General features: G+C 37.3%; 1 long non-coding RNA gene across 1 annotated transcript in view; it reads left to right on the top strand.

The window, feature by feature from the left end:
• The first annotated feature begins 1,319 nt into the window (after positions 1-1,319).
• LOC107837250 (uncharacterized) overlaps positions 1,320-6,069 on the top strand; it is a 20,355-nt gene continuing 15,605 nt past the window's right edge. The window contains exons 1-2 of the long non-coding RNA XR_001663260.1: positions 1,320-1,429; positions 2,746-2,751. This is a non-coding gene — a long non-coding RNA (uncharacterized LOC107837250). The remainder of the gene's footprint in view (positions 1,430-2,745; positions 2,752-6,069) is intronic.

The raw sequence follows: 6,069 nt of genomic DNA on the forward strand, positions 1-6,069 counted from the left end.
TGGACCCCTTGCAGTTCTACTAGCAGCCCAGACTGGGAGTTGAGGACGCCATCATCGAGGGGGGACATCCGGTCACGAGGGGTGGAGGGAGGGGTTTGATATCAATTAATATCAATTAATTAAGGCCATCAATCAATCATCCGATTAAAATTTGACAGAAGGTGGTCCATATAGTGTTCTGTTGTCTCTTACTTCAACTGCAGAAAGCCAAAAGTTAAATTTGAGTAGCCTCTGATTATTATTCTGATTAAGATCTGTAACAACAATAGGCATATATTTAAGTTTTTCATTTTTATAGGATTAAATTATTTTAGAATTAGGGATACAGAGAAAAAGTATGACAAAAAAACAGACTTACCACTTATAATCTCTGATTCTGAGAAATTATCTGCATCCTTAGAGTATGCACCTAAACAAACAAACATTATTATTAAACGTGATGCATATCTATACATATATATAAATTGAGAAAGAGATTTTCAGTATTTTTCTTTACTTACAGCCAAAAAACGAAAAGAGATCCTGAGAATTGAAAGTTGTAGACCCGTTCGGGAGGAGTTAATGGTGAGCAGATGGTCACAGAGGGAGGTCAGGAGGTCACAAAGTTCCCATATGATATGAAAGTTTCGGGGGTTTATATTATTGATATTAATATCAATAATATCAATTAATCCATCTAACTCCGATTAAAATTTGACAGAAGGGTGTATATCTCTCTCTAATACTTTAAATAGATCAACATTAGATTCTTTTTCTTCTTTTGTTCTCTCCTTTGGTTTGTTATTTTGTTTGTATGTCCTTTTAATTCCTGTTAAGCACTTTGTATTGCCTTGTTGCTGAAAATGTGCTATATAAATAAAATTACCTTTACCTAGGGGACAAAAAAAGCATATTTAACTCTATTCTATTCTGAAATAAACGACAGAACACAGTCATGCGATTCTAATAAGTATCAGCTACAGAGATGCCCTCAGTTAGCAATGAAGGACAGTTCCATTTGTCTTAAAAAAAGACAACCTACATCTGTCTACCAAAAAAACAATTACTTATCTGTAAACTTTTGATTTTAAAGACTCTGATACATTATCTCTCTCTCTCTCCCTCTCTCGTTATTATGGCATTTAACACATTGAAATCAGCTTGGTACTTGAACTGACCTATAACAAGAGAAGTTGGTCTGATTTCACTTCAGAAAATGAGAAAAAAAAAACAGTGAAATGTAAAGTTCTGGTTTCAATTGCATCTGAAGTTGTTTGCGGAATTTAGATAGTAGCTTCTTAGGACAGAATAAGTTTCTTAAGTCCACACTATTAGGTATTTTTCTCGAACCTACATAAAAGAACCACAGACAACGTATATGAATTTTATGACCAAGCTTTTGCAAAAGGAGAAGACTCCGCCAACTGCTCCTCCGAGCCGTTCACAGAGCGTTCTGGTCTGCTTCTGCGTGAGCCCCTGTTTTATTGTCAAAGAAAAACAGCCAAGGGAGCAGCCAGGAAAAACAACAGAGGTCGTAAAACTTTTAACCCAAACAACTAGCAACCCGGTTCCAGGTGTGATATCTGATCTATGGTCTGAGCCCGGTTCAAATCTCGGTCAAACTGTCAACAACGAAGAGGGAGGATAAACATAAGACAAAATACAACTGCACAGGCAGTTCCTAGGTTAGGAGGTATTTCGGTTGATAAGAATTTAAGGTCTGGGAAACACAGAGTTAACTGTCTCACATGAAGATGAACAGACAGTCGTGACCTCCAGGTCAGTTCATGCACACATAAGGAAGAGAACACTTTAAACTGAAAATCACAATGATCTATAGACTGAATGTTGATTATCTATTGATTAACATTAGACTGAATATGAACTAAAGTAATAACAAAATGATAATACCAAAAATCTCTAACACACACTAGTGTAACTAGACTTGTGTGTGAGCCTATTGTGTGTGTGTGCTATGTTGTCTGTTATTGCGCAATAGCCAGCCCCACCTAACCCTCGCTTCTCATCCACTGACTATTGACCAGCTCTCCAGTTAAAGGGTCCGGAAAGTTTCTAGTTCCTAGGGCTTTTACTCCATGGACAATCTAGAAAGCATTCTGTTTAAGCTGGCGGCGGGAGGACTCGTCTAATCTCTAACTGCCTTCAATCCAAAAGTTATCACCCTTTTTCAATTATTAGAACAATTAACCCAGTAGCTCATGATTACTTAGTTCCAATAATCACTCTTGTGAACGGCAGCTCTCTCCCTTATAATAACGAGCACTTATTAGATCATTTTTAGTGGCTCGAACCGCAGGGTGATTATTCACTCATCGCCAAAGAAACCTATGGAACCACCATTTTCCTAGAACCATGCACATAGACTTTACAATAATCAGAAGAACCATTAGTAATTCCGGGCTCAGAATTAATTTCAATGTCCACAATTGTCAACAAAATTTTATATATATTTTTATTACTAGCTTTAGCAGGGTTAAGCGACATAAACTTATTTCAAACAATTTACCGATTACAATCAAACATTTTTTAAATGTCGGATTAATACCCCATTATCTATCCCTTTCTTATCCTATCACTAGATTTTCTAAGAGGCTTTGGGAGGCAGTCGGACTCATACCCAGTAGATGTAATGTCCCTTTGCAACAGAAATTTCTTCGTTCTTGGTCAGGATCCAGTTTTGTTGAGACAAAAATCCCCTTAAAACGGAACAAAGAAGATCCAGTCTTTTATCCTTTAGACTCTTAGATCTCAGTCAATCAGTGACCTTTGTCCATTCACCAAGTCCATTGCAGCAGAGTTGGGGTCTTTGGGGCAGAGAGCAGGGCAACGGTCGAATCAGGAATCCGGGCACGGGGGGTACACGGGTCTTGTCCCTTACTGGGGTGCGGAGCCTTTAGCAGATCCTTGGATTCCAGGGCGTCGTCCTCTGCCGTTGATCCTTCTGCATCATGTTAGCTCTACTCCGACACCAGGAACAAAGAACCCTTTGCTTTCCCTTTTTAGAGTTTATATTTCTTTTGTTTACGTGTGTGTATGTGAAAGGTATACGTGACAACTCCACCGTCCACATGGGTGGTTTCTGCATGACCTCATAGCCTTTGAAAAACCCTTAACACTCTCTCCACTTTCACTTCTCCTGTCTTCCGCTCCCCCGGGAACATCTGTTTAACACTTCCTCTTTATAATGTTCTTACTCTGCTTCTCAACCATTAGCATGTCTCACCCAAAAACCCTCTTTCTATTTTAACCTAACACTCTAATCTGATTTATTTTCCCAATATTCAAGAATTAACATTGGATTACTAAAAATCATTCCACTAAATATAGACACTGCTATCATTACATCATCTGGTGGACCCATAACATGTTTCCACCAAAATCAGAGTACATGAAATACCTGTCAGACAAAATCAGATTACATGTCACATAAATCGGGATATATGATTAAGACTTCCTATATTTAACTACCTTTACTTCTAATTAAAATACCCTCTTATAATGTATAATGATAGCAAGTTATCTGACCCATGATCACACGTTATAAAATCAAACCAAAAACCTTAACAACACATGAAATACCTTTCTTTAATTGAGAAAAGCAAAAATCAAAAACCCTTTTATAATGATAAGACATTAACTACCCTTGATTAAATGTCACATAATCGAAAACCCCTTATAATGATAACACATGAAATACATCATTCTTTTAATCAAGAAAAATCAAAATACAAGACCACTCATCCTTCTCTGTCTCACATCTGTTTTCTGCATGCGCCTGTATTGTTCTCATCCAAATTGCCATTTTCACAACAATGTGTAAGCCTATTGCCCCATCGTATTTTTCCACTCCTGCTGGAACATAGGGAGTGTTCAGAGATGTCTGGGGCCTCAGGCAGACGAGGTTCAAGGTTTTGTCTTTGTCAACATCCTAACTGAAGTTGCTGATTCAACTCAAAAGGTTGGTTTCCAGACTCCTGGTGAGAAACTGCATTGTGACAATCAAAAGTTGACTGAAAACAAAGTATTTCAAGGTCATGCTTACGGCACAGTTGTAAGATGTGTCTGTTTCAAGACTGATGATACTGGACACAGCTATCTGAGGTCTGCCTGATAAAAAGATGTTGACTCTTTGTTGAGTTAGAACAAACTAAACAGATACTGAGTGATATGTCTGACTCTACATCCTGTTCTCAGTCTTGCAAGGATAAAGTACTGTTTGAAGGTGTAATAGAAAATTTATTTTTTAGCCTTTTTTCATCTTTGATGGAACTGATGATATTTTTTACCATTTATCTACTGATTATATCTGCTGTGTTTTGCAATTTCTGCAAGACGTGTTTTTCCATTGTTGAGAAAATAAATTTGAAATAAGCTAGTTTTTAAACTTAACATGTCTTGATTCAAATGGCCTAATTGTGGTTTTGAAATTAGTAATGTATTCTGACTTTTAGACCTTTAATTTACCTGTAGTTACAGCAGATGGTTTGCTAGGATCGTTTGAACTGCCTTTTGTCTGTGTGGGAAAACAATACAGTGGAAGTTGTGGCTTTTCACACTCATCTGTGAAAGGCCGTAAACACGGCAGTAGTTCCTGGCTTCAGATAAAGGGTCAGGGATAGCTCCTAGATTGGAGGAGCAAAGATACGCCTTATTTGAATAAATTAAAGAAAAGAAGATAAAACTTTCCACATAGAGTAACAAATCAGATTTTGCTCTTGCGACTTCTCCAAAGACGTCTTTGCTTTTTGTTTGTCGTTTCCATCTTTTGTCTTTTTCTCTCTCAGGTAAATTCATGTGTTGTTTGTGCTCTAAGGTTTCTGATGTTATGTGATGTGCTTTTCTGGTGATAGTATGCATCTGTCTTGAATAAATGCTGATTATTGTGACGCTGTTATCTCTGCGTGATCTCAGTCCTTGTGCACAGCAATTTTGTGAATCCGGGCATAAAGAGGATTTAATGAGTCAAAAGGTTTTTAAAGTTCAAGGATTTCTCCTCTCTCAATACCAATAAAGAAATTTCCAGATAATGCTTAGATGTTTCTGCAGCTGTGATAGCAGAAGAGACCTGAAGACATCTTGGGTAAAATGCTTAACCTGGCAATTGTCTTAAAGGACTGTCATGAGTGAAACCCACGAGACAAAGAACAATAGAAGTTTCTCCTGAAATCCTTATCGTTTCTCTTCCCTGCCATAAAACATCCCATCCAAGAGGTGGGGGATGGTTCATGAGGAGGGGGTCAGGAATGTCTCTGTGGTCCATCTGGCAATAGAGATAGGATCAGACTTTGTGCAGGTCTTTTCCTTGCTGTGACTACATATCGATGTTGTGTCGTTTAGGGCTCTTCTCCTGACTGCATACAGTGAGACGGGTCTTCGAACGCTTTTGCCTTCAAATAAAGAAACTTAAAGACAAAGATCAATCTTTCTCTTATTACTGAAACATATTCTCATTCTTTGATTAATGACATTTTGATAACAAGGGGAAAATCAATTATTTTTGCTTGGTAACAAAGAGTGACAGTTAAATATGGGAAATTCCTTCTGCTAACGTAAGCCCATGCACATGTCCTCCTCCACAAATATCTCCTGTAAAAGTCCCCCTTCTTTGTTTTCATTTTTAAAAGTCTGGCTGATTCAATGTTGCCAGGAAGTCTAGCAGAGGCAGCTGTGAAGAAGGTCCTTATTAAAAAGAAACACAGCAAATTCAAGGTTAACCTTGGCAAAAACAGACAAAACACACATTGGAGGTATTTCTTCCTGGATGCAAAGAACAATGTGTTTGGATGAACATCATAAGAGGAACAAAAGTTATGTATGACGAGATACATGTTAACTTCTACTGTCACCTACTAGTTATTTTTTTAAGCATCTGCAGCCAAATGTTTGCAGGAAATCGAAAGCACAAAATGAAGTAATTCAAGAAATCCTAATGTCAAGGGAAAAAGTACATAAAGCCGAAACAAATCCAATAATTCAATACAACTTTTAGTATAATACTCGTTGGTTTGAGAAAAAATGATGAAAATAATAAATGACAAAAATTTTAAATATCAATAAACTATTAAATAA

Source organism: Poecilia formosa, unplaced genomic scaffold (genome assembly GCF_000485575.1).
Source record: "Poecilia formosa unplaced genomic scaffold, Poecilia_formosa-5.1.2 Scaffold126, whole genome shotgun sequence".
NCBI classification, from domain to species: Eukaryota; Metazoa; Chordata; class Actinopteri; order Cyprinodontiformes; family Poeciliidae; genus Poecilia; species Poecilia formosa.